Source organism: Scyliorhinus canicula, chromosome 15, assembly GCF_902713615.1.
Source record: "Scyliorhinus canicula chromosome 15, sScyCan1.1, whole genome shotgun sequence".
Taxonomy (NCBI): Eukaryota; Metazoa; Chordata; class Chondrichthyes; order Carcharhiniformes; family Scyliorhinidae; genus Scyliorhinus; species Scyliorhinus canicula.
In genome coordinates, this window is record NC_052160.1 from 49,433,995 (window position 1) to 49,459,722 (window position 25,728).

Consider the following 25,728-nt stretch of genomic DNA (forward strand, 5'->3'; position numbering starts at 1 on the left):
GGTCAATCAGATTGCACAATACAAGGTCTTTTCCACGGTGGACCTCCAATCCGCCTACCACCAGCTCCCCTTCCGCCCGGACAACCGCAAATACACTGCATTCGAAGCAGATGGGCGGCTCTACCACTTGCTGAGGGTTCCCTTCGGTGTCACAAATGGAGTCTCGGTCTTCCAACGGGAGATGGACCGAATGGTTGACAAGTACGGTGTGCGGGCCACATTTCCGTACCTCGACAATGTCACCATCTGCGGCCACGACCAGCAGGACCACAACACCAACCTCCAAAAATTTCTCCATACCGCAAAAATCCTTAATCTCACCTACAACAAGGACAAATGAGTGTTCAGCATCGACCGTCTAGCCATCCTCGGCTACGTAGTACATGATGGAGTTATAGGCCCAGATCCCGAATGCATGTGCCCCCTCATGGAGTTTCCCCTTCCCCACTGCTCCAAGGCCCTGAAACGCTGCCTAGGATTTTTTTCATATAACGCCCATTGGGTCCCCAATTATGTGGACAAGGCCCGCCCACTAATCCAATCCACGGTTTTTCCCCTGTCGGCAGAGGCCCGCCAGGCCTTCAGCCACATAAAAGCAGACATCGCAAAGGCCACGATGCACGCAATCGACGAATCCCTTCCATTCCAGGTCGAGAGCGAGCGTCCGACGTAGCTCTGGAGGCCACCCTCAATCAAGCAGGCAGGCCCGTAGCCTTCTACTCACGCACCCTCCACGCTTCAGAAATCCCCCATTCCTCCGTTGAAAAGGAGGCCCAGGCCACAGTAGAAGTTGTGCGGCACTGGAGGCATTACCTGGCCGGCAGGAGATTCACGCTCCTCACTGAGCAACAGTCGGTTGCTTTCATGTTCGATAATGCACAGCGGGGCAAGATAAAGAACGATAAGATCTTACGGTGGACGATTGAGCTCTCCACCTACAACTATGAGATCTTGTATTGTCCCAGGAAACTAAACAAGCCTCCTGATGCCCTATCCCGCGGCACATGTGGCAACGCACAAGTGGACCGACTCCGGGCCCTCCATGAGGACCTCTGCCACCCGGGGGGTCACTCGACCCAAAACCTACCCTGCTCCATCGAGGAGGTCAGGACCGCCACCAAATCTGCGCAGAGTGCAAGCCGCACTTCTACAGGCCAGAGAAAGCGCACCTGGTAAAGGCTTCCCGTCCCTTTGAACGCCTCAGTATGGACCTCAAAGGGCCCCTCCCATCCACCGACCGCAACACGTACTTCCTGAATGTGATTGATGAGTACACCCGGTTCCCATTCGCCATCCCCTGCCCCAACATGACCGCAGCCACCATCATAAAAGCCCTCCACAGTATCTTTACACTGTTCGGTTTTCCCACCTACATACACTGCGATAGTGGGTCCTCCTTCATTTGTAAAAAAAATAATTTTTATTGAGATTTTCAAAAAATATCAAAAACAGAAAATAAGAACAAGAAAACAGTATTAACAACAAAAAAAGAAAGAGAAAGAACACAATAACCCCCAAAACCAAATCCCTCCCCCCCCCCCCCCCCCACCCCCCCAGCAACTACAAAAAGAAGAAATAGGTAAGCACCCGGCATATTCAATAAACACATGTACACATTTCTCTCCTCCCCCGAAACCCCGCCATATCATTGATCTAGGCCTCCACGCTTGGGGGCCTCACATCCTTCCATTGAAGCAAAATCCTCCGCCGGGCTACTAGGGATGCAAAGGCCAGAACACCAGCCTCTTTCGCCTCCTGCATTCCCGGCTCCACTGCAACCACAAAAATTGCGAGTCCCCAGCCTGGCTTGACCATGGATCCTACCACTCTCGACACCGTCCCTTCCAAAATTCCCCCAGTGCTGGGCATGCCCAGAACATATGGGCATGGTTCGCTGGGCTCCCCGAGCACCTAGCACACCTGTCTTCGCCCCCGAAAAACCTACTCATCCTCGTCCCGGTCATGTGGGCCCTATGTAGCACCTTGAACTGTATGAAGCTAACCCTCGCACAGGAAGAGGAGGAATTCACTCTTTCCAGGGCATCCGCCCACGTCCCCTCCTCAATCTCCTCACCCAGCTCCTCTTCCCATTTACCCTTCAGCTCCTCCACCGAGGCTTCATCCACCTCCTGCATGACGTGTACACGTCCAAAATCCTCCCTCCTCCAACCCACACCCCCGCGAGCACCCTGCCCCGTACCCCACGTGGGGGCAGCAGAGGCAACCCCTCCACCTGCCGCCTGGCAAACGCCCGAACCTGCATGTACCTAAACATGTTCCCCGGAGGGAGCCCAAACTTCCCCTCTAACTCACCCAGGCTCGCAAACCTCCCATCCACAAACAGGTCCCTCAACCTCCTAATACCTACCCTATGCCAGCCAAGAAACCCACCATCGATGCTCCCTGGAACAAACCGGTGGTTCCCCCGTATCGGGGACTCCATCGAGCCCCCCACCTCCCCCCTATGCCGTCTCCATTGCCCCCAGATTTTGAGGGTAGCCGCCACCACCGGGCTCGTGGTATACCTTGTTGGAGGGAGCGGCAACGGCTCCGTTACCCGCGCCTCCAGGCTCGTGTCCACACAGGACACCATCTCCATCCTCTTGCATGCTGCCCCTGCCCCGTCCATTACCCACTTACGCACCATCGCTGCGTTAGCAGCCCAATAGTACCCACAGAGGTTGGGCAGCGCCAGCCCCCCCTATCCCTGCCCCGCTCCAAAAACACCCTTCTCACCCTCGGAGTCCCATGCGCCCATACAAATCCCGTAATACTCCTGTTGACCCTCCTAAAAAAGGCCTTCGGAATAAGGATGGGGAGGCACTGGAACAGGAACAAAAACCTTGGGAGCACCGTCATCTTGATTGACTGCACCCTGCCCGCCAGCGACAGCGGGAACATATCCCATCTTTTAAACTCCTCCTCCATTTGCTCCACCAGCCTAGTGAGGTTAAGTTTGTGAAGGGCCCCCCCAGCTCCCAGTCACCTGGACTCCCAGGTACCGAAAGCTCCTCCTTGCCCTTTTCAGTGGGAGCCTACCAATCCCCTCCTCTTGATCCCCCGGGTGCACGACGAACAGCTCACTCTTACCCAGGTTGAGCTTGTACCCTGAAAAGCCCCCAAATCCCCTAAGAATCTTCATCACCTCCGGCATTCCCCCCACTGGGTCCGCCACATATAGCAACAAGTCATCTGCGTATAATGACACTCGGTGCTCCTCCCCACCCCGCACCAGACCCCTCCAATTCCTCGACTCCCTCAACGCCATGGCCAGGGGCTCAATTGCCAACGCAAAGAGCAAGGGGGACAGGGGACACCCCTGTCTCGTTCCCCGGTACAACCGAAAGTACTCCAATCTCCTCCTATTCGTGGCTACGCTCGCCATCGGGGCCTCATATAACAGCCTCACCCAACTGACAAACCCCTCCCCAAACCCAAACACTTCCAGCACCTCCCACAAGTACCCCTACTCAACCCTATCAAAGGCCTTCTCCGCGTCTAATGCTACCACTATCTCCGCCTCCCCTTCTACCGTCGGCATCATTATAACATTCAGAAGCCTACGTATATTGGTGTTCAGCTGCCTTCCCTTCACAAACCCCGTCTGGTCCTCATGAATGACCCCCGGCACACAGTCCTCTATCCTTGTGGCCAAGATCTTCGTCAACAGCTTGGCATCCACATTTAACAACAAGATCGGCCTATATGATCCACACTGCACGGGGTCCTTGTCCCGTTTAAGGATCAAGGAAATCAGCGCCCGTGACATAGTTGGGGGCAAAGCCCCTCCCTCCCTTGCCTCGTTAAAGGTCCTAACCAACAGGGGGCCCAGCAGGTCTGCATACATTTTGTAAAATTCGACCGGAAACCCATCCGGCCCCGGCGCCTTCCCCAACTGCATGCTACCTATCCCTTTGGCCAGCTCCTCCAGCTCAATCGGCGCCCCCAGCCCCTCCACCTGCCCTTCCTCCACCTTCGGAAATCTCAGACTGTCCAAAAAGCGCCCCATTCCCCCCCCCCCCCCCCCCCCCCCCCCCCCCCCTCCACCGGGGGCTCGGACCGGTACAGTTCCCCATAAAAGTCCCTGAAGACCCCATTAATGTCCACCCCCCTTCGCACCACATTCCTCCCCTATCCGTCACTCCACCAATCTCCCTGGCCGCGTCCCACTTACGGAGCTGATGCGCCAGCATCCTACTCGCCTTCTCCCCATATTCGTACACCGCTCCCTGTGCCTTCCTCCACTGAGCTTCCGCCTTTCTGGTGGTCAGTAAATTGAACTTGGCCTGAAGGTTACGCCACTCCCTCAGCAATCCCTCCTCCGGAGCCTCCGCGTATCTCCTGTCCACCCTCACCTTCTCCCCCACCAACCTCTCCCTCTCTCTTTGCTCTCCCCTCTTCCTATGGGCTCGGATGGAAATCAACTCTCCTCTAACCACCGCCTTCAATGCCTCCCAAACGGTCCCCACCCGGACCTCCCCATTATCATTGGCCTCTAAGTACCTCTTGATACACCCCTGAACCCGCCTGCCCACCTTCTCATCCGCCAGCAGTCCCACCTCCAGGCGCCAGAGTGGGCACTGGACCCTCTCCTCCCCCAGCTCAAGGTCTACCCAGTGCGGGGCATGATCCGAAATGACTATGGCCGAATACTCGGCATCCTCCACCCTCAAAACCAGCCCCCTGCTCAGAACAAAAAAATCGATCCGGGAATAGGCTTTATGCTTGTGGGAGAAAAAGGAATACTCCCTGGCCCTCGGCCTCGCGAACCTCCAAGGATCCACCCCTCCCATCTGATCCATAAACCCCCTCAACACCTTAGCCGCCGCAGGCCTCCTGCCCGTCCTGGACATGGATCGATCCAATGGGGGATCCAGCACTGTATTAAAGTCCCCCCGCCAGTATCAGGCCCCCATCTCTAGATCCGGAATGCGACCCAACATGCGTCGCATAAAACCCGCATCGTCCCAATTTGGGGCATAGACATTCACCAGCACCACCCGCTGCCCTTGCAACTTGTCGCTCACCATCACATACCTCCCTCCACAGTCAGCCACCACCTTTGACGCCTCAAACGACACCCTTTTCCCCACCAGAATCGCCAACCCCCGATTCTTTGCATCCAGCCCCGAATGAAGCATCTGGCCTACCCAGCCCTTCCTCAGTCTAACCTGGTCCACCACCTTCAGGTGCGTCTCCTGGAGCATAGCCATGTCCGCCTCCAGCCCCTTCAGGTGCGTAAACACCCGGGCCCGTTTGACCGGCCCATTCAGCCCCCTCACATTCCAAGTTATCAGCCGGATCAGAGGGCTCCCTGCCCCCCTCCCCTGCCGACTAGCCATAACCCATCCCCTGCCCGCCCCATGCCAGCGCCCCCGCTCGGCTTGTTCCCCACGACGGCAAACCCCCACCCTGGCCCCCCTGCATACCCCAGCTCCTTCCTGGCCATTTCAGCAGCAACCCGGTACCACCCCCCCCCCCCCCCCCCCCCCCCCAAGGCTAGGACCCCTCCCAGCCGCGTTATTCTCCCCATAGCACTCCCGTGAGCCAGCTAACTTCTGCTGACCCCGGCGGCTCCCGCTACACCTCCGACCCCTCCCAACGTGGGGCTACTTCTCCTCCCCCAGACCCATTAGCAGACCCTCCTCCTCCCCCTCCCGCTCTCGCGCAGGAAAAAAGCCCACGCTTCTCAGCTCTGACCCTGCCCCCATCCACCCTCAGCGCGGGAAACAAAAGAAAAGCCCGCGCTGTCCCCCTGCCCGACTCCGCCCACGCAAAAAAGACAGCACCCCACCCGCCCTAGAAACAACACAACCAGCTTAAAACAGCATGAAACAGCATAACACAGAGCCCCTTCCCACCAAAAGTTAACACAGTTATTTACAAACCCCCGACCCTCAGTCAGAGTCCAACTTCTCGGCCTGCACAAAGGCCCACGCCTCCTCCGGGGACTCAAAATAAAAGTGCCGGTCCTTATAGGTGACCCACAGACGTGCTGGCTGTAACATGCCAAACTTCACACGCTTTCTGTGGAGCACCGCCTTTGTCCGGTTGCACCCGGCCCTCCGCTTAGCCACCTCCGCACTCCAGTCCTGGTAGATCCGCACTATTGTGTTCTCCCACCTGCTACTCCGCTCCTTCTTGGCCCACCTAAGCACGCACTCTCGGTCAACGAACCGGTGGAACTGCACCAGCACCGCCCATGGCGGCTCATTCGGTTTGGGTCTCCTGGCCAGTATTCTGTGGGCCCCCTCCAACTCCAGGGGCCTATGGAAGGACCCAGCTCCCATCAGCGAGTTCAGCAAGACGACCACATAGGCCCTCAGGTCTGACCCTTCCAGCCCCTCCGTGAGCCCCAGGATCCACAAATGTTTCCGCCTCGACCGGTTCTCCATCTCCTCGAACCGCTCCTGCCACTTTGTGTGATTGTGAGTGCGAGTGAATGTTTGTGCGATTGTTTGCAAGTGCGAGTGAGTGTTTGTGTGATTATGAGTGCGAGTGAGTGTTTGTGCGATTGTTTGTGAGTGCGAGTGAATGTTTCTGTGATTGTTTGTGAGTGCGAGTGAATGTTTCTGTGATTGTTTGTGAGTGCGAGTGAGTGTTTGTGCGATTGTTTGTGAGTGCGAGTGAGTGTTTGTGCGATTGTTTGTGAGTGCGAGTGAATGTTTGTGCGATTGTTTGTGAGTGCGAGTGAATGTTTGTGCGATTGTTTGTGAGTGCGAGTGAATGATTGTGCGATTGTTTGTGAGTGCGAGTGAATGTTTGTGTGATTATGAGTGCGAGTGAGTGTTTGTGCGATTGTTTGTGAGTGCGAGTGAGTGTTTGTGCGATTGTTTGTGAGTGCGAGTGAGTGTTTGTGCGATTGTTTGTGAGTGCGAGTGAATGTTTGTGTGATTATGAGTGCGAGTGAGTGTTTGTGCGATTGTTTGTGAGTGTGAGTGAGTGTTTGTGCGATTGTTTGTGAGTGCGAGTGAATGTTTGTGTGATTGTTTGTGAGTGCAAGTGAGTGTTTGTGTGAGTGTTTGTGAGTGTGAGTGAATGTTTGTGTGATTGTTTGTGAGTGTGAGTGAGTGTTTGTGTGATTGTTTATGAGTGTGAGTGAGTGTGTGATTGTTTGTGAGTGTGAGTACGAGTGTTTGTGTGATTGTTCGTGAGTGCGAGTGAGTGTTTGTGTGATTGATTATGAGTGTGAGTGTGATTGTTTGTGAGTGCGAGTGAATGTTTCTGTGATTGTTTGTGAGTGCGAGTGAGTGTTTGTGCGATTGTTTGTGAGTGCGAGTGAGTGTTTGTGCGATTGTTTGTGAGTGCGAGTGAATGTTTGTGTGATTGTTTGTGAGTGCGAGTGAATGTTTCTGTGATTGTTTGTGAGTGCGAGTGAGTGTTTGTGTGATTGATTGTGAGTGTGAGTGCGATTGTTTGTGAGTGCGAGTGAATGTTTGTGTGATTGTTTGTGAGTGCGAGTGAATGTTTGTGTGATTGTGAGTGTGAGTGCATTTGTTTGTGAACGCGAGTGAATGTTTGTGTGATTGTTTGTGAGTGTGAGTGCGATTGTTTGTGAGTGCAAGTGAGTGTTTGTGTGAGTGTTTGTGAGTGTGAGTGAATGTTTGTGTGATTGTTTGTGAGTGCGAGTGAATGTGTGATTGTTTGTGAGTGCGAGTGAATGTTTGTGTGATTGTTTGTGAGTGCGAAGGAGTGTTTGTGTGATTGTTTGTGAGTGTGAGTGAGTGTGAGTGCGATTGTTTGTGAGTGCAAGTGAATGTTTGTGTGATTGTTTGTCAGTGTGAGTGCGATTGTTTGAGTGCGAGTGAATGTTTGTGTGATTGTTTGTGAGTGTGAGTGAGTGTTTGTGTGATTGTTTGTGAGTATGAGGGAGTGTTTGTGTGATTGTTTGTGAGTGTAAGTGAGTGTGAGTGCGAGTGAATGTGCGATTGTTTCAGTCTGAAGGAGTGTTTGTGTGATTGTTTGTGAGTGCAGGTGAATGTTTGTGTGATTGTGAGTGCGAGTGAATGTTTGTGCGATTGTTTGTGAGTGCGAGTAATTTTGTGCTTGTGAGTGCGAGTGAATGTTTGTGTGATTGTTTGTGAGTGCGAGTGAATGTTTGTGTGATTGTTTGTGAGTGCGAGTGAATGTTTGTGTGATTGTTTGTGAGTGTGAGTGAATGTTTGTGTGATTGTGAGTGTGAGTGAATGTTTGTGTGATTGTTTGTGAGTGCGAGTGAATGTTTGTGTGATTGTTTGTGAGTGCGAGTGAATGTTTGTGCGATTGTTTGTGAGTGCGAGTGATTGTTTGTGCGATTGTTTGTGAGTGCGAGTGAATGTTTGTGTGATTGTTTGTGAGTGCGAGTGAATGTTTGTGTGATTGTTTGTGAGTGCGAGTGAATGTTTGTGTGATTGTTTGTGAGTGCGAGTGAATGTTTGTGTGATTGTTTGTGAGTGCGAGTGAATGTTTGTGTGATTGTGAGTGTGAGTGCATTTGTTTGTGAACGCGAGTGAATGTTTGTGTGATTGTTTGTGAGTGTGAGTGCGATTGTTTGTGAGTGCAAGTGAGTGTTTGTGTGAGTGTTTGTGAGTGTGAGTGAATGTTTGTGTGATTGTTTGTGAGTGCGAGTGAATGTGTGATTGTTTGTGAGTGCGAGTGAATGTTTGTGTGATTGTTTGTGAGTGTGAGTGCGATTGTTTGTGAGTGCGAGTGAGTGTGTGATTGTTTGTGAGTGCGAGTGAATGTTTGTGTGATTGTTTGTGAGTGCGAAGGAGTGTTTGTGTGATTGTTTGTGAGTGTGAGTGAGTGTGAGTGCGATTGTTTGTGAGTGCAAGTGAATGTTTGTGTGATTGTTTGTCAGTGTGAGTGCGATTGTTTGAGTGCGAGTGAATGTTTGTGTGATTGTTTGTGAGTGTGAGTGAGTGTTTGTGTGATTGTTTGTGAGTATGAGGGAGTGTTTGTGTGATTGTTTGTGAGTGCGAGTGAGTGTTAGTGTGATTGTTTGTGAGTGTAAGTGAGTGTGAGTGCGAGTGAACGTGCGATTGTTTCAGTGTGAAGGAGTGTTTGTGTGATTGTTTGTGAGTGCAGGTGAATGTTTGTGTGATTGTGAGTGCGAGTGAATGTTTGTGCGATTGTTTGTGAGTGCGAGTAATTGTGTGCTTGTGAGTGCGAGTGAATGTTTGTGTGATTGTTTGTGAGTGCGAGTGAATGTTTGTGTGATTGTTTGTGAGTGCGAGTGAATGTTTGTGTGATTGTTTGTGAGTGTGAGTGAATGTTTGTGTGATTGTTTGTGAGTGTGAGTGAATGTTTGTGTGATTGTTTGTGAGTGCGAGTGAATGTTTGTGTGATTGTTTGTGAGTGCGAGTGAATGTTTGTGTGATTGTTTGTGAGTGCGAGTGAATGTTTGTGCGATTGTGAGTGTAGGTGAATGTTTGTGTGATTGTTTGTGAGTGCGAGTGAATGTTTGTGTGATTGTTTGTGAGTGCGAGTGAGTGCTTGTGTGATTGTTTGTGAGTGCGAGTGAATGTTTGTGCGATTGTGAGTGTAAGTGAATGTTTGTGTGATTGTTTGTGAGTGCGAGTGAATGTTTGTGTGATTGTTTGTGAGTGCGAGTGAGTGCTTGTGTCAGTGTGATTGTTTGTGAGTGCGAGTGAATGTTTGTATGATTTGTGAGTGCGAGTGAGTGCTTGTGTCAGTGTGATTGTTTGTGAGTGCGAGTGAATGTTTGTGTGATTGTTTGTGAGTGTGAGTGAATGTTTGTGTGATTGTTTGTGAGTGCGAGTGAATGTTTGTGTGATTGTGAGTGCGAGTGAGTGCTTGTGTCAGTGTGATTGTTTGTGAGTGTGAGTGAATGTTTGTGTGATTGTTTGTGAGCGCGAGTGAGTGTTTGTGTGATTGTTTGTGAGTGCGAGTGAATGTTTGTGTGTGTTCGCGAGAACGAGTGAGTTTTTGAGTGTGTTTCCGAGTGCGAGTGTTTGTGCTTGCTTGCAAGTGCGTGTGTGTGTGTGTATGTGAGTGTGAGTGTGTTTGTGGGTGTGTGAGTGTTTGTGAGTGCAAGTGTGCTTGTGTGATTGGTTGCAGGTGCGGGTGAGTGTTTGTGTGATTGTGTCCAAGTCAGTGTTTCTGTGATTGTGAGTGAGTGTTTGTGAGTCCGAGTGTGTGTTTGTGTGATTGTGTCCAAGTGAGTGTTTGTGTGATTGTGTGCAAGTGAGTGTGTTTGTGTGAATGTTTGCAAGTGTGAGTGTGTGTGAGTATGTGAGTGTGAGTGTGTTTGTGGCTGAGTGTGTGTGTTTGTGAGTGCCAGTGTGTTTGTGTGAGTATCTGTGTGTGAGTGTGACTGTGTGTTTGTTAATGAGTGTGTTTGTGTAAGTGTTAGTGAGTGTGTTTGTGTGAGTGTTTGTGAATGAGAGTGTGTGCATTTGTGAGTGAGGGTGTGTGTTTTTGTGAGTGCGAGCGTGTTTGTATGAGTTTGTGTGTATGCGTGTGTTTGTGGTTCCGGGGTGGGGGTCGCTGGATTGGGGCTTTAGGAGGTGGCAGTGGGCAGGGATTGAGAGATTTGGTGATCGCTTCATTGAGGAGAGTTTTTGAGGCTGGAGGCATTTGAGGAGGAGTTTGAGTTGCTGGGCGGGAACAGGGTTCGGTACCTACAGATACAGGATTTTGTCCGGAGGCAGGTTCCATGCAGGGCCGGCTCAAGGTACCGGCAACTCGGGCAGTCGCCCGGGGCGCCATGTGCTAGGGGCGCCGCGTAAAAGACTCGGGTCCCGCGCATGCGCAGTTGGGCCGGTGCCAACCAGCGCATGCGCGGTGACCGCCCTCCCTCAGGCCGCCCCGCACAAACATGGCGGATGGATCCAGGCTCGCCGGTGGTCACTCCGGCCCCCCCCCCCCTTGGGCCCCCTCCGGTCCCCTCCCCCGGCCCCCCCCCGCACCCCCCCCCCCCCGGCCCCGCCCCACCCCCCCCGAAGGGCGCCGAAGTTCAGCTTGCCCGGGGCGCCAGCAACCCTAGGGCCGGCGCTGGTTCCATGCTTCCCTCGCTACCCCCTGAGGGGACTACAGGATAAGGTAATGTCAAAAACAGGGGTTGAGGAGAGGAGGGTCTCAGAGATATACAAGGAATTGATGGAGTGAAAGGGTTCCAATCGGGGAGGTGAAGAGGAAGTGGGATGAAGAGTTGGGAGAGAAGTCGGACTACGGACAAAGGCCTTGAGGAAATCCTCGTCATGTGCCAGGCTCAGCCTGATCCATTTCAAGGTGGTTCATAGGGCCCATATGACTGTGGCCCAGATGAGTAGGATTTTTGAGGAAGTGGAGAATAGGTGCAGGCGGTGTGTCCGAAGTTGCGGGGATTCTGGCAGGGATTTGCTGACGTCATGTCAGAGGTCCTGGAAGGGAGGGTGACTCTGAGTCCAGAATTGGCAATATTTGGGGTAACGGAAAATCCGGGGGCCGGGGGGGGGGGGGTGGGTATCGAGGCCGATGTTCTGGCCTTCTCCTCCCTGGTGGCCTGGAGATGGATTTTTGGAGAAGGAAAATTGAACATCAGCAGCAAGGGAAGGGGGAAAGAGGGGTGGAAAATGGGAGATATGGTAGTGTAAGACAAGGACATGGAACTTTGTATACGGGTAATTAGGAAGCAGGGCGGTGGTAGTAGGAGATGTTATTTTTATGTTTTTTGCGTGTGCCGCCCGCTCGGTTGTTTAAGAAATGTTAAAGTGTTAAAACTGTCAAAATTACAAATGCTTCAATAAAAAATTTTCTTTAAAAAATGTGTGTTTGTGAATGCGAGTATGTTTGTGTGAGTGAGTGTGTGTCTACGTGTTTGTGAGTGCGAGCGTGTTTGTTTGAGTGAGTGTGTGTGTGTGTGTGTTTGTGAGTGCAAGCATATTTGTGAGAGTTTGTGTGTCTGTGTTTCTGAGTACGAGCGTGTTTGTATGAGTGAGTGTGTGTGTGTTTCTGAGTACGAGCGTGTTTGTATGAGTGAGTGTGTGTGTGTGTTTCTGAGTACGAGCGTGTTTGTATGAGTGAGTGTGTGTGTGTTTCTGAGTACGAGCGTGTTTGTATGAGTGAGTGTGTGTGTTTCTGAGTACGAGCGTGTTTGTATGAGTGATTGTGTGTGTGTTTCTGAGTACGAGCGTGTTTATATGAGTGAGTGTGTGTGTGTGTTTCTGAGTACGAGCGTGTTTGTATGAGTGAGTGTGTGTGTGTGATTGTGAGTGCGAGCGTGTTTGTATGAGTGAGTGTGTGTGTGTGTTTGTGAATGTGAGCGTATTTGTATGAGTGAGTGTGTGTATGCGTGTGTTTCTGAGTGTGGGCGCGTTTGTATGAGTGAGTGTATATGTGTGTTTGTGAGTGCGAGTGTGTTTGTGTGTGTGTGTTTGTGAGTGTGAGCGTGTTTGTATGAGTGAGTGTGTTTGTGAGTGCGAGCGTGTTTGTATGCGTGAGTGTGTATGTGTGTGTTTGTGAGTGCGAGCGTGTATGTATGTGTGTGTGTATGTTTGTGTTCGTGAGTGCGAGCATGTGTGTATGTGTGAGTTTGTGAGTGCGAGCATGTGTGTATGAGTGAGTGTGTGTGTGTGTGTTTGTGAGTGCGAACGGTTTGTTAAGTGAGTGTGTGTTTGTGAGTGGGAGCGTGTTTGTATGAGTGAGTGTGTATGTGTGTTTGAGAGTGCGTGTGTGTTTGTGTGTATGTGTGTGTTTGTGAGTGTGAGTGTGTTTGTGTGTTTGTGAGTGTGAGCGTGTTTGTATGATGAGTGTGTTTGTGAGTGGGAGCGTGTTTGTGTGTTTGTGAGTGTGAGCGCGTGGTTGTATGAGTGAGTGTGTTTGTGAGTGCAAGCGTGTGTGTATGTGTGAGTGTGTGTGTTTCTGAGTGCGAGCATGTTTGTATGAGTGAGTGTGTGTTTGTGAGTGGGAGCGTGTTTGTATGAATGAGTGTGTGTGTGTTTATGAGTGTGAGCGTGTTTGTATGAGTGAGTGTGGTATGTGTGTTTGTGAATGCGAGCGTATTTGTATGAGTGAGTGTGTGTATGTGTGTGTTTCTGAGTGTGGGCGCGTTTGTATGAGTGAGTGTATATGTGTGTTTGTGAGTATGAGCGTGTTTGTATGAGTGAGTGTGTGTGTGTGTTTCTGAGTGTGAGCGTGTTTGTATGAGTGAGTGTGTGTGTGTGTTTCTGAGTACGAGCGTGTTTGTATGAGTGAGTGTGTGTGTGTTTCTGAGTACGAGCGTGTTTGTATGAGTGAGTGTGTGTGTGTGTGTTTCTGAGTGTGAGCGTGTTTGTATGAGTGAGTGTGTGTGTGTTTCTGAGTGTGAGCGTGTTTGTATGAGTGAGCGTGTGTGTGTGTTTCTGAGTACGAGCGTGTTTGTATGAGTGAGTGTGTGTGTGTGTTTCTGAGTGTGAGCGTGTTTGTATGAGTGAGTGTGTGTGTGTGTTTCTGAGTACGAGCGTGTTTGTATGAGTGAGTGTGTGTGTGTTTGTGAGTGCGAGCGTGTTTGTATGAGTGAGTGTGTATGTGTGTTTGTGAATGTGAGCGTATTTGTATGAGTGAGTGTGTGTATGCGTGTGTTTCTGAGTGTGGGCGCGTTTGTATGAGTGAGTGTATATGTGTGTTTGTGAGTGCGAGTGTGTTTGTGTGTGTGTAAGTGTGAGTGTGTTTGTATGAGTGAGTGTGTTTGTGAGTGCGAGCGTGTTTGTGTGAGTGAGTGTGTATGTGTGTGTTTGTGAGTGCGAGCGTGTGTGTATGTGTGAGTGTGTATGTTTGTGTTTGTGAGTGCGAGCATGTGTGTATGTGTGAGTGTGTGTGTGTGTGAGTGCAAGTGTGTTTGTATGAGTGAGAGTGTGTGTGTGTGTTTGTGAGTGGGAGCGTGTTTGTATGAGTGAGTGTGTATGTGTGTTTGAGAGTGCGTGTGTGTTTGTGTGTGTTTATGAGTGTGAGCGTGTTTGTATGAGTGAGTGTGGTATGTGTGTTTGTGAATGCGAGCGTATTTGTATGAGTGAGTGTGTGTATGTGTGTGTTTCTGAGTGTGGGCGCGTTTGTATGAGTGAGTGTATATGTGTGTTTGTGAGTACGAGCGTGTTTGTATGAGTGAGTGTGTGTGTGTGTTTCTGAGTGTGAGCGTGTTTGTATGAGTGAGTGTGTGTGTGTGTTTCTGAGTACGAGCGTGTTTGTATGAGTGAGTGTGTGTGTGTTTGTGAGTACGAGCGTGTTTGTATGAGTGAGTGTGTGTGTGTGTTTCTGAGTGTGAGCGTGTTTGTATGAGTGAGTGTGTGTGTGTGTTTCTGAGTACGAGCGTGTTTGTATGCGTGAGTGTGTGTGTGTGTTTCTGAGTGTGAGCGTGTTTGTATGAGTGAGCGTGTGTGTGTGTTTCTGAGTACGAGCGTGTTTGTATGAGTGAGTGTGTGTGTGTGTTTCTGAGTGTGAGCGTGTTTGTATGAGTGAGTGTGTGTGTGTGTTTCTGAGTACGAGCGTGTTTGTATGAGTGAGTGTGTGTGTGTTTGTGAGTGCGAGTGTGTTTGTATGAGTGAGTGTGTATGTGTGTTTGAGAGTGCGTGTGTGTTTGTGTGTGTTTGTGAGTGTGAGCGTGTTTGTGTGAGTGTGTGTGTATGTGTGTGTTTGTGAGTGCGAGCGTGTGTGTATGTGTGAGTATGTGTGTGTGTTTCTGAGTGTGAGCGTGTTTGCATGAGTGAGTGTGTGTGTGTTTCTGAGTACGAGCGTGTTTGTATGAGTGAGTGTGTGTGTGTTTCTGAGTACGAGCGTGTTTGTATGAGTGAGTGTGTGCGAGTGTGTATGTGTGTGTTTCTGAGTACGAGCGTGTGTGTATGTGTGAGTGTGTGTGTGGGGGTGTGTGAGTGTTTGTGAGTGCAAGACTGTGGCCCGGATGAGTAGGTTTTTTGAGGAAGTGGAGAATAGGTGCAGGTGGTGTGGGGGTAGCCCGGTGAATCATGTACATAAGTTTTGGGTGTGTCTGAAGTTGCGGGGATTCTGGCAGAAATTTGCAGATGTCATGTCAGAGGTCCTGGAAGGGAGGGTGGCTCTGAGTCCAGAATTGGCAATATTTGGGGTAACGGAAGATCCGGGGGTTGGGGGGAGGGGGTGGGGGGGGGGGGGGGGGGGGTATGGAGGCCGATATTCTGGCCTTCTCCTCCCTGGTGGCCTGGAGACGGATTTTGCTGGGATGGAGGGACTTGGAACCTCCAAAGTCAGGAGTGTGGATCAGCGATATGGGAGGGTTTCTCAGTCTGGAAAAGATTAAGTTCGCCTTGAGAGGTTCAATTCTGGGGTTTGCCCAGAGGTGGCAGCTGTTCATCAACTGCTTGAAGGAAAATTGAACATCAGCAGCAAGGGAGGGAGGCGGGGGGGGGGGAAGGAGGGGTGGAAAATGGGAGATATGGTAGTGTAAGACAAGGACATGGAACTTTGTATACGGGTAATTAGGAAGCAGGGCGGTGGTAGTAGGGTATGTTATTTTTATGTTTTTTGCGTGTGCCGGCCCGCTCGGTTGTTTAAGAAATGTTAAAGTGTTAAAACTGTCAAAATTACAAATGCTTCAATAAAAAAATTTCTTTCAAAAATGTGTGTTTGTGAATGCGAGTATGTTTGTGTGAGTGAGTGTGTGTCTACGTGTTTGTGAGTGCGAGCGTGTTTGTATGAGTGAGTGTGTGTCTATGTGCTTGTGAGTGCGAGCATGTGTGTATGTGTGAGTGTGTATGTTTGTGTTTGTGAGTGCGAGCGTGTGTGTATGTGTGAGTGTGTGTGTGTGTTTGTGAGTGCGAGCGTCTTTGTATGAGTGAGTGTGTGTTTGTGAGTGCGAGCGTGTTTGTATGAGTGAGCGTGTATGTGTGCTTGTGAGTGCGAGTGTATTTGTGTGTATGTGTGTGTTTGTGAGTGTGAGCGTGTCTGTATGAGTGAGTGTGTGTTTGTGAGTGCAAGCGTGTTTGTGTGTATGTGTGTGTTTGTGAGTGCGAGCGTGTTTGTGTGAGTGTGTTTGTTCTTGGTCACATACTCCGAGGTTCAGACTCAACAGGAGTTATACATTAGCCCCTAAAGTTGAGGCTGGTTGCCGTGGTTCCCTTGTTATCTCAGTAGACCAATCTTCATTCAAGCTCTTCAAACTGTATGACATGGCTAATATACAGAAGAGGGAATTAGTGTATTAGCCTGACTGGTGCTAACTATAAAACCCACACTGTGAAAACCAACAAAAGGGAAACTGTCTCTTTAAATTAACTGCATCTGGCCGAGGTTTCTGTGAGGCCCATTTACAGGCAGTTGCATTAGTTACACAAGAGGGAAGTTGAAATGTGGGTCTATGGTGCTCAGGAAATCTTGGCAAGAATGCTGGAGGGGAGCTGTTGGGGTGCAAACTCAATTGTGGAAACCTTGAGAAAGGGGATAATTCATCTCATCATCTCCGTCTGTGCAAGGAGCCCGAGCAGAATTGAAGCCAGTGGGAATCAGAGGAAAGCTCTCCACTGGTGGAGTTATTCCTGGCACAAAGGGAGATTGTTGTGATTGTCGGAGGTCAGTCATTTCAGTCCTGGGACATCACTGCATGACTTCCTCAGGCCCATATTCAGCTGCTTCATCATTGACGTTTCCTCCATCATAATTTCAGAGTGGGAATGCTCGCTGATGTTTGCATTCGTAACTCTTCAGATACTGAAGCCGTGCCTTTATGTGTTTTTGTTTTACAGTAGAAAATGAGGGCGCCAAGGTAGCAGAGTGTTTAGCACGGTTGCTTCATAGCGCCAGCGTCCCAGGTTCGATTTTGCTTGGGTCACTGTCTGTGCGGAGTCTGCACGTTCTCCCCGTGTCTGCGTGGGTTTCCTCCGGGTGCTCCGGTTTCCTCCCACAGTCAAAAGATGTGCAGGCTTGGTGGTTGACCATTCTAAATTGCCCTCAGTGTCCAAAATAGATGAGGTGGGGTTGCTGGGTTACGGGGATAGGATGGAGGTGTGGGCCTAAGTGGGGTGCCCTTTCCAAGGGCCAGTGCAGACTCAGTGAGCTGATTCTATAATTCAGTCTATATCTGCACATACCAAAACTTGGATAATATTCCAGATTGGATTGATAAGTGCCCAGAAACATTTGCACCATGTAAATACCAGGCAATGGCGATCTCCAAGAAGACAGAACCTAACTATCTGCCAATACCGTTTGAATCCCCTATTAACAACATCCTGGGTGTTGCTATTGACTAGAAATGAAAGGAAATGAAAATTGCTTATTGTCACAAGTTGGCTTCAATGAAGTTACTGTGAAAAAATCGGGGGAAGGTAGCCGGGGGGGGGGGGGGGGGGGGGGGGGGGGTGAGGGCTACGGGTTCGTTATGGGGGTTTGTTCTCATGGTTTTATGCTTCTTTATTTTTCTTGTTAATTTATTGTTTTTGTATAGGAGGGGAGGGGTTACTGTTTTTCTCTGTTGTGATAAAATTTGTTGTTGAAAACTTGAATAAAAATTATTTCAAAAAAATTATTTTAAAAAAAAGATAGAGCTAGGCACCATAGTGGGGTGGTGGGGGGGGGGGGAGGGGGGTGAGGGGTGTAGGGGGTGAGTGCTTCATTGGGATGGTGTGGGAAGACTGGGTCACGTGGGGTAATGTCTATTTAATTGTTACTCTATATTCTCTTTTTACACTATGTTAATATTCACTCTAGTTAGTTTTGTTATTATTGTTATTACTGTTCTTTTATGAAAAATTCTGCAAAACCTGAATAAAAATACTTTAAAAAAAAAGTAAGTTACTGTGAAAAGCCCCTAGTCACCACATTCTGGCGCCTGTTCAGGGAGGCTGGTACAGGAATTGAACCGTGCTGCTGGCCTGCCTTGGTCTGCTTTAAAAGCCAGCTATGTAGCCCTGTGCTAAACCAGCCCCAGTGAACTGAACCAGACATCTAAAAACTTTAGCTACAAGACCAGTGTAGCAGCTGGGAATTCTGAAGCGATTAACTCACCTCCTGACACCCCACCATCTGCAAGGCACAAGTCAGGACTGTGATGGTATATCTTCCATTAGCCTGCATGGGTGCAGCTCCAACAACACTTAAGAGGCTCACACCATCCAATTCAAAGCAGCCCACTTTTCATAGCACCCCATCCACCACCTCCAATATTCACTCCCTCCAATATAGCAGCACAATAGCAGCAGTGTCCGCCATCTACACGATGCACTGCAGCAATTCACCAAGGCTCCTTCAACAGCACCTTCCCAACCCACGACCTCTACCACCGAGAAGGAAAAGGGCAGCAGATACATGGGGACACCATTACCTGCAAATTCTCCTCCAAATCACTCCCATACTGACTTAAGTGGATCTATGGTAGCACAGTGGTTAGCACTGTTGCTTCATAGCGCCAGGGTCCCGGGTCCGATTCCTGGCTTGGGTCCCTGTCTGTGCGGAGACTGCAGGTTCTCCCCGTGTCTGTGTAGCTTTCCTCCGGGTGCTCCGGTTTCCTTTCACAAATCCCAAAAAGACATGCCTATTAAGTGAATGGGACATTCTGAATTTTCCTTTAGTGTACCCGAACAGGAGCCGGAGTGTGTCGACTAGGGGCTTTTCAAGTAACTTCATTGCAGTTTTAATGTAAGCTGAATTGCGACACTAATAAAGATTATTATTATTGCTGCTCTTTCACTGTCGCTGGGGCAAAATCCTGGAACCCCCTCCCTAACGTCACTGTGGGTGTACGTATGCCTTAGGGACTGCAGCGGTTCAAGCCAGGCTTGGTGAAAAGATGATTGCCTGCTGCTCCTCGGTCCTCCTCCTTTCCATTCTCAGTTGGATGGTTCACGCTAAAGGCCTTGTTGAATACTAGCTCTAATTATTTTTTGATGTGTGTGGCTGATTTGTTTAAGTACTTGGGGTCCCCATTCTCCCTGTGTCTGCATGGGTCTCACCCCCACAACCCAAAGGTGTGCAGGGTAGGTGGATTAGCCACGCTAAATTGCCCCTTAACTGGAAAAAAATTATTGGGTACTCCTAAATTTATTTTTAAAATGTGCTTGGGTCTCTTGAACTTTGTCTTTGGCCATGTGTACATAGTAACTAAAAAAGACCCACTTGTGTGAAGCATGCAGGGAAACTACCGCAGCCATGCAGCTCATAGGAAACGCTGGCCTTGCCAGTTTCACCATCTCCCAATATTAAAAATCTATCTACACCTCCTGGGGAAAGCGGGCAGCATAATCAAAGACCCCTCCCACCCGGCTTACTCACTCTTCCAACTTCTTCCATCGGGCAGGAGATACAGAAGTCTGAGAACACGCACAAACAGACTCAAAAACAGCTTCTTCCCCACTGTTGCCAGATCCTAAATGACCTTCTTTTGAACTGACCTGATTAACACTACACCCCTGTATGCTTCACCCAATGCCGGTGTTTATGTAGTTACATTGTGTACCTTGTGTTGCCCTATTGTATATGTTATTTTTATTTTATTTTATTTTCATGTACTAAATGATCTGTTTGAGCTGCTCACAGAAAAATACTTTTCGCTGTACCTCAGTACACGTGACAATAACAAATCCAATCCAATCCAATGCAAAATGTAAGCAAATGCTCCAGGCTGGCAAGCCAACACGGCTGAAGGGATTGGACATTGAGGCAGCCTCTGTCTTGATGGTGATGGGGAGAGGGAGATGCAGGAGGCTCTGTGGCATTTGTGAACCTTCACAGTGATGGCCCCCGGGTTTCATGGGGACACTGTTTGAGAATGTGTAACAGAGAAGTTTAGATTCAGAGACTAAGCTGATGAAGCTTTAGCGAGTCAAGTGCAGATGGATTGCAAGTTCCAGGACTTGACCCCACTCTCCAATCTCCACAAAGTGTCTTCTTTCACAGTTTGATCAGGGGAAGATTGGGGTGTTGGAGGGATATGGGGTTGGGGGGGGGGGGGGGGGGGGAGGAGGACAAGAGAAGGAGTTGGGGAGAGGAGGGTGGGGGAAACTGGGATTGAAGATATGGAATCTCTCTGATATTCTCACACCTTATCCCATAAGGGGAGGGTGTTAAAGAAATTGAGGATGAAATCCAGGGAGAAGCTGGTTAGAATCTCCACCTAATATTCCCATCTGACCATGTGTAGCGATGGAAGATGAATGGCTGGAGGAGCTATTCAGAGACTGGAATTGAGAGTGAACATAAAACATTTTTGCATTCCAACAAATGCTTGGGCCATGATTTGGGCGAATGGGAGCATTCCCGTCTCTGAGCCAGAAAGTATAAGTTTGAACCCAATCCCGGAAACACTGGCATGTGGAGGCTGGAGCTGGGAACTCGGGATTGATACCCAGCAGGCTATTCGTATCCCAGTGGGTGCGGAGTGAGTGCCACAAACCTTTTATCATGTCAGTTGTGAAAGCTCATAAAACCCTTCGCCCAGCACTAGAACCAGCCACCCAATAGTTACTGTCAAGGTTGAGTAGTTATAGCCTGCCAAACAGTTAACCAGGCTGCGGGTTCTCCAGCTACTTCAACACAATGCTCCGAGGGAAGAGAATGAAGATATTGCAACAACAACTGGACCATAGTGCCTGGAAAATTTACATTTCAGTTGCAACTTCCGCGATGTCAGAACGTCTCAAAATGCTTTACAACCAGTGAATTATTTCCTGAACTGAAGCCACCAGTTGTAGTGCAGGGACTGCGCAGCCACTTTGCGCATAGCAAGCTCCCACACAAAGCAATGTGACAATGACAAGATAATGCCGCAAAGTTTGGCCACGGCTGGTGTCGCTATGGAAGCCCTTGAACTTCAGAAACATTGGCTGGATTGCCTCCCAGCATTTCTGACATAGAACATGGAATATACAGAGCAGAAGGAGGCCATTCGGCCCATCGAGTCTGCACCGATCCACTTAAGCCCTCACTTCCACCCTATCCCTGTAACCCAATAACCCCTCCTAACCTTTTTGGACACTAAGGGCAATTTAGCATGGCCAATCCACCTAATCTGCACGTCATTGGACTGTGGGAGGAAACCGGAGCACCCGGAGGAAACCCACGCAGACAAGGGGAGAACGTACAGACTCCGCACAGACAGTGACCCAGCCGGGAATTGAACCTGGGACCCTGGTGCTGTGAAGCCACAGTGTTTATCCACTTGTGCTACCGTGCTGCCCTAATGATGACCCATGATGCGTGACATCATGGGTGTAAGTGCACCATGTGTATGCCGGATGCATGAAGAGTGGACGTACGGTGATGTCAACCAGTATTTAATGCTGATTTGCCACACAATTCGCAAATTGGGATATCACAGATCCCGTTAATGCCCTCTTTTAATCTTTACCACAAGAGATGGCCTGAACTCGCACCATTTACAGGGAACCGCGGTGGGGCTTTTGACTTGTGCTGCTGCAGATTGAGTGGAGTATCGTGTTTAGTGTTTTTGAGAAAGGAGATCAGATGCGTTGGAAGGCTGATCAGTAATGGGGATTGTAGTTGTTGTTCCTCTTGGGGTGTAACATGACAGGGACACGGAGCATAGGCAGCAGAGAGGGGAAGCTGTGCACAGAGGGAGGAGGAGGTTTCCGAATAGATGGTTGGCAAACGCACCAAGGGTTTTCAGGGCAGCAATTCTCCTCCCTCAACCTTTGGCCATCTACATTTCACCACGGAGATAGTCACTGAACTGTGCCACTTCCTACAACTGGCTGTATAGTTGCTCAGCAGAGTACGGACGGTGTTGCATGTGGCTGGGAAGATCACAATGGCCCTTAATTTCTAGATCAGCGGATCCTTTCCGGTGTGAGCAAGCATTTTGATAACATCTCACATTTTGCTGTGTATCGCTGCATCAGAGAGGTGACAGAAACTCTGTGAACCAGGAGAAGCACTTTCCAGAAAAGAGTAGGTGGAGGGAGTGTGTGATTCTGCCAGGTTGGAGGAATTTCCAATGGTGTAGGGAACCATCGACTGCTCAAAAATTGTTCTATGGGTGCCACATATTAATAGGGAGATGCCCCATAATTGCAAGGGCTGCCACTCCATGAGTATACGTGCGATATCCTGCCAGAAGCTCCAATGCTTTCATCTTGCGCCAGTCATATTCGGGCCACCATAACAAACCAAGAGGCTGGTGCTTTGAGATGAGGGTGAACCACGCTAAATCTGGCTCATGTCTCACCTCCGTCACCTGACCACACGAGGCATCACACCCTCAGCGACTGCTGCGAGGGACATTATGGAGCAAACCATCAGCATTGTGAAGTTGATTCTGAAGTTTGGACTACCTGGTGGGGGTGGGGCGGTGGGTCTTCAATCCGCACTGAAGGATGACTCCAAATTTTTCAAAATATAAATTTAGACTCCCTAATTATTTTTCATTCCAATTAAGGGGAAATTTAGCATGACCAATCCACCTACCCAGCACATGTTTCTGTGTTTCATGCAGACACGGGGAGAATGTGCAAACTCCACATGGAGAGTGACCGGGGGCCGGGATCAAACCCGGGTCCTCAGCATCGTGAGGCAGCAGTGCTACCCACTGTGCCGCCGTGCCGTCCACATGTCTCCAAATTATTGGTAACCTTCTTTGACCTCCACAACCCCACTCTGATGAGAATGCAGCCCTTACCATCAGGCCTTCAGAGAGAACCTTGGGAGGAGGAAGAGGAGAGGAAGAGAAAGGAAAGAGCTGCAATCCCTTCGCTCCAAGCACGCTGTCCATGAGCAACTTCTCAAACTCAGGTTCCCCTGAGATCTCGGCCATGATTCTCCCCTACTCGGCGGGGTGGGGGATCCCAGCGTGTTGGAGTGGCGTGAACCACTCCGGCGTCGGGCCGCCCCAAAGGTACGGAAGTTTCCGCACCTTTAGGGGCCAAGCCCTCACATTGAGAGGGGCTAGGCCCACGCTGGAGTGGTTGGCACTCCGCCGCCTGGCGTGAACGGCCTTTGGCGCCACGCCAGCCGGGGCCGAAAGGACTTCACTGGCCGGCGTAAGTCCGTGCATGCGCCGGAGCATCAGCGACTGCTGACGTTATCCCGACGCATGTGCAGGGGAGGGGGTCTCTTCCGCCTCCGCCATGGTGAAGACCATGGTGAAGGCGGAAGAAAAAGAATGCCCCCATGGCACAGGCCCGCCCACCGATCGGTGGCCCCGATCGCAGGCCCGGCCACCGTGGGGGCACCCCCCGGGGTCAGATCGCCCCGCACTCTCCCCAGGAGCCCCACGCCCGCCTGCGCCGCCAATCCCGCCGGTCAGGTAGGTATTTTGATTCCCGCCGACGGGAGAGGCTTGTCAGCGGTGGGACTTCGGCCCATCGCGGGCCGGAGAATCGCCGCGGGGGGCCGCCGACCTGCACGGCGCGATTCCCGCCCCCTCCGAATCTTGGGTGGTGGAGAATTCGGGACACAGCGGGGGCGGGATTGACGCCGGTTCCGGGAAATTCTCCGACCCGGCGGGGGGTCGGAGAATCCCACTCCTCGTCTCCAAATCACTGTTGCTCCACAATTCCCCACCTTTCCATCCATCTACCGTGAACCGATATAGTGCCCTTCCAACCAAATCTTTAAATAAAAGTGCCCAACTCAAAAGCATCCATAAACACTTTAGCCAACAACTCTTCCAATAACAGATACAAAAATAAAGTATTCAGCCTTCAGCATTCTCAGTGTCTACAAATGTGGGTGCCTTTGCTTGCCCTCGTACACCGACGTGTGCTTCCCCCAGTGGCAGCAGCATAGCTGCTGACTTTCACTGGGGGACTCTGCAAGAGCAGCTCTGGGCCCAGTGAGCCTGGCTTCAGACTGCACCACCTCAGCATGGGTGACGCCAACCTGGGCACTGACACAATGTCAGCGGTGGCAGCATGAATGCTGTCATCTAGAGGGCGGACAGCAGGATCGGGCTCCATGGAGCCATTGCCATCTCCTCGGGGAGTGCCACAGCAATCCAAGTAATGTGTTGGAAGACAGGTTGTTGGACTGCTATGAGAGCCTGCAAACCCCCTGTGAGGACTGGTATTTGCATCTACGATGGCAGCAGTCTGAGCCTTCATGGCACCAAGCTGTGATTTCATGGCACACAAATGACTGATCTGTATTCCCCTGTGCACTAATTCCAACAACCTTCTCATCTAAGTCTCCTGGAGTAGAACTTACCTCTGACCTTGTCGTCCTGTGACGTTGCACTGGTACATCATACCATCCAGCAGGATGAGGGTGAGGTGGGATTTGAGAAGGGGGAAAAGGCAGGAACTTACCATCATCCGGAATGTTTCTGGTATCACCTGATACAATGACCTCGGTCATAGCCAGTTCTAAAATGCAATGCACTGTCTCCTCCAAAGGGGCCAACAGGTGCAGGCATCTCTGACCCAATCCTGTCCTCTGCGGTTATGGGCTACCTTGTCCTGCAAGAAAGAACAAAAAAATGTCAGTGAGTGTGCTGCCATGTGTTTGAGCGCTTTGTCCACCATGGCTGTGGTATGTGGAAACTGTGAGAGGTGGGTACGAGGCTCACAGCATTGATAAGTGTGTGAGCATGAAGTGGACTGTTTGAATGTTAAGCCAGAATCTCACTGCTGTTGGGTGGGTGAGGGGAATGTGATGCATTGAGCAGTCGGAGGGGTTGGTGGTGGGCTGGATAGGAAATGTCATTTGAAAATCCATTCCCTGACACCTTGACCACATGTGTGAGGTAATTGAACTCTTTCCGATACTGAAGTCAGATCCTTGGCTCCAGACCCTTTTTTTAAAATTCAGTTTGGGATGTTGGCGTTGCCGGCTTGGCCTGCATTTATTACTCATCCCTAGTTGCCCTTGCAAAGGTGGTGGTGAGCTGCCTTCTTGAACCACTGCAGTCCCTGAGGTGTAGGTACACCCACCATGCTGTTAGGGAGGGAGATCCAAGATTTTGATCCAGTGACAGTGAAGGACCGGCAATATAGTTCCAAGTCAAGATTGTAAGGAACCTCTTGTAAATCCTTGTTGTACCCTTGTTTTCCTTTATAATTTCTGTCCTTTTTGGCTTTTAACTTTTGTACCCAGACAATTACTGAAACACCCCCGGTCCAAGGTGCTGTGTGGCCTGGCCCAAGGATACCACCAGGGCAATGTACTAATTGGTTAGGTCCAGTGAGGTTGAAGTGCGATGGACTTGGCTGGCAGCCAATCGGCTACTTCCATTTCCTGGGTCTTGTCTGGCTTTCGATTTTGATTTGTTGGGAGGACCAGAAGAATCTGAAAGAAGAAGGCTCCATTCTGAGTTCAGTTCTGTTTTGATTCAGGAGTGTGGGGTGATAGGTTTGGACTCTCTTTATCAGCTAATGTCTGGCGATTAAAACTCTCACCATCCAGACTGTGAAAGTTAAATTTCTTTTTTTTTTAAGAGTACCCAATTAATGTTTTCCAATCGAGGGGCAATTTAGCGTGGCCAATCCACCTACCCTGTACATCTTTGAGTTGTGGGGGTGAAACCCACGCAGACATGGGGAGAATGTACAAACTCCACATGGACAGTGACCCAGGGCCGGGATCGAACCTGGGACCTCGGGGCCGTGAGGCAGCAGTGCTAACCACAAGAGTTTAATTTCTGATTAAAAGGCTGCAAGCAGCCTCTCTCTGTAGGCCGCCAGTGAAAGCTTAACCCCTGTTTGAAAGGCAGAGGAAAGCCCAGTCTGATATCTCTCCTGAGATCTCTAGAGGTCTTGAAGAAAAGACTCTTTCTCTCTCTCTCCACTGCAGTTAGTTAAAACCTGTAGAAAGAACAGGCCAGCGGTCGAGGGACAGAGTGGATGAAAAACCCTC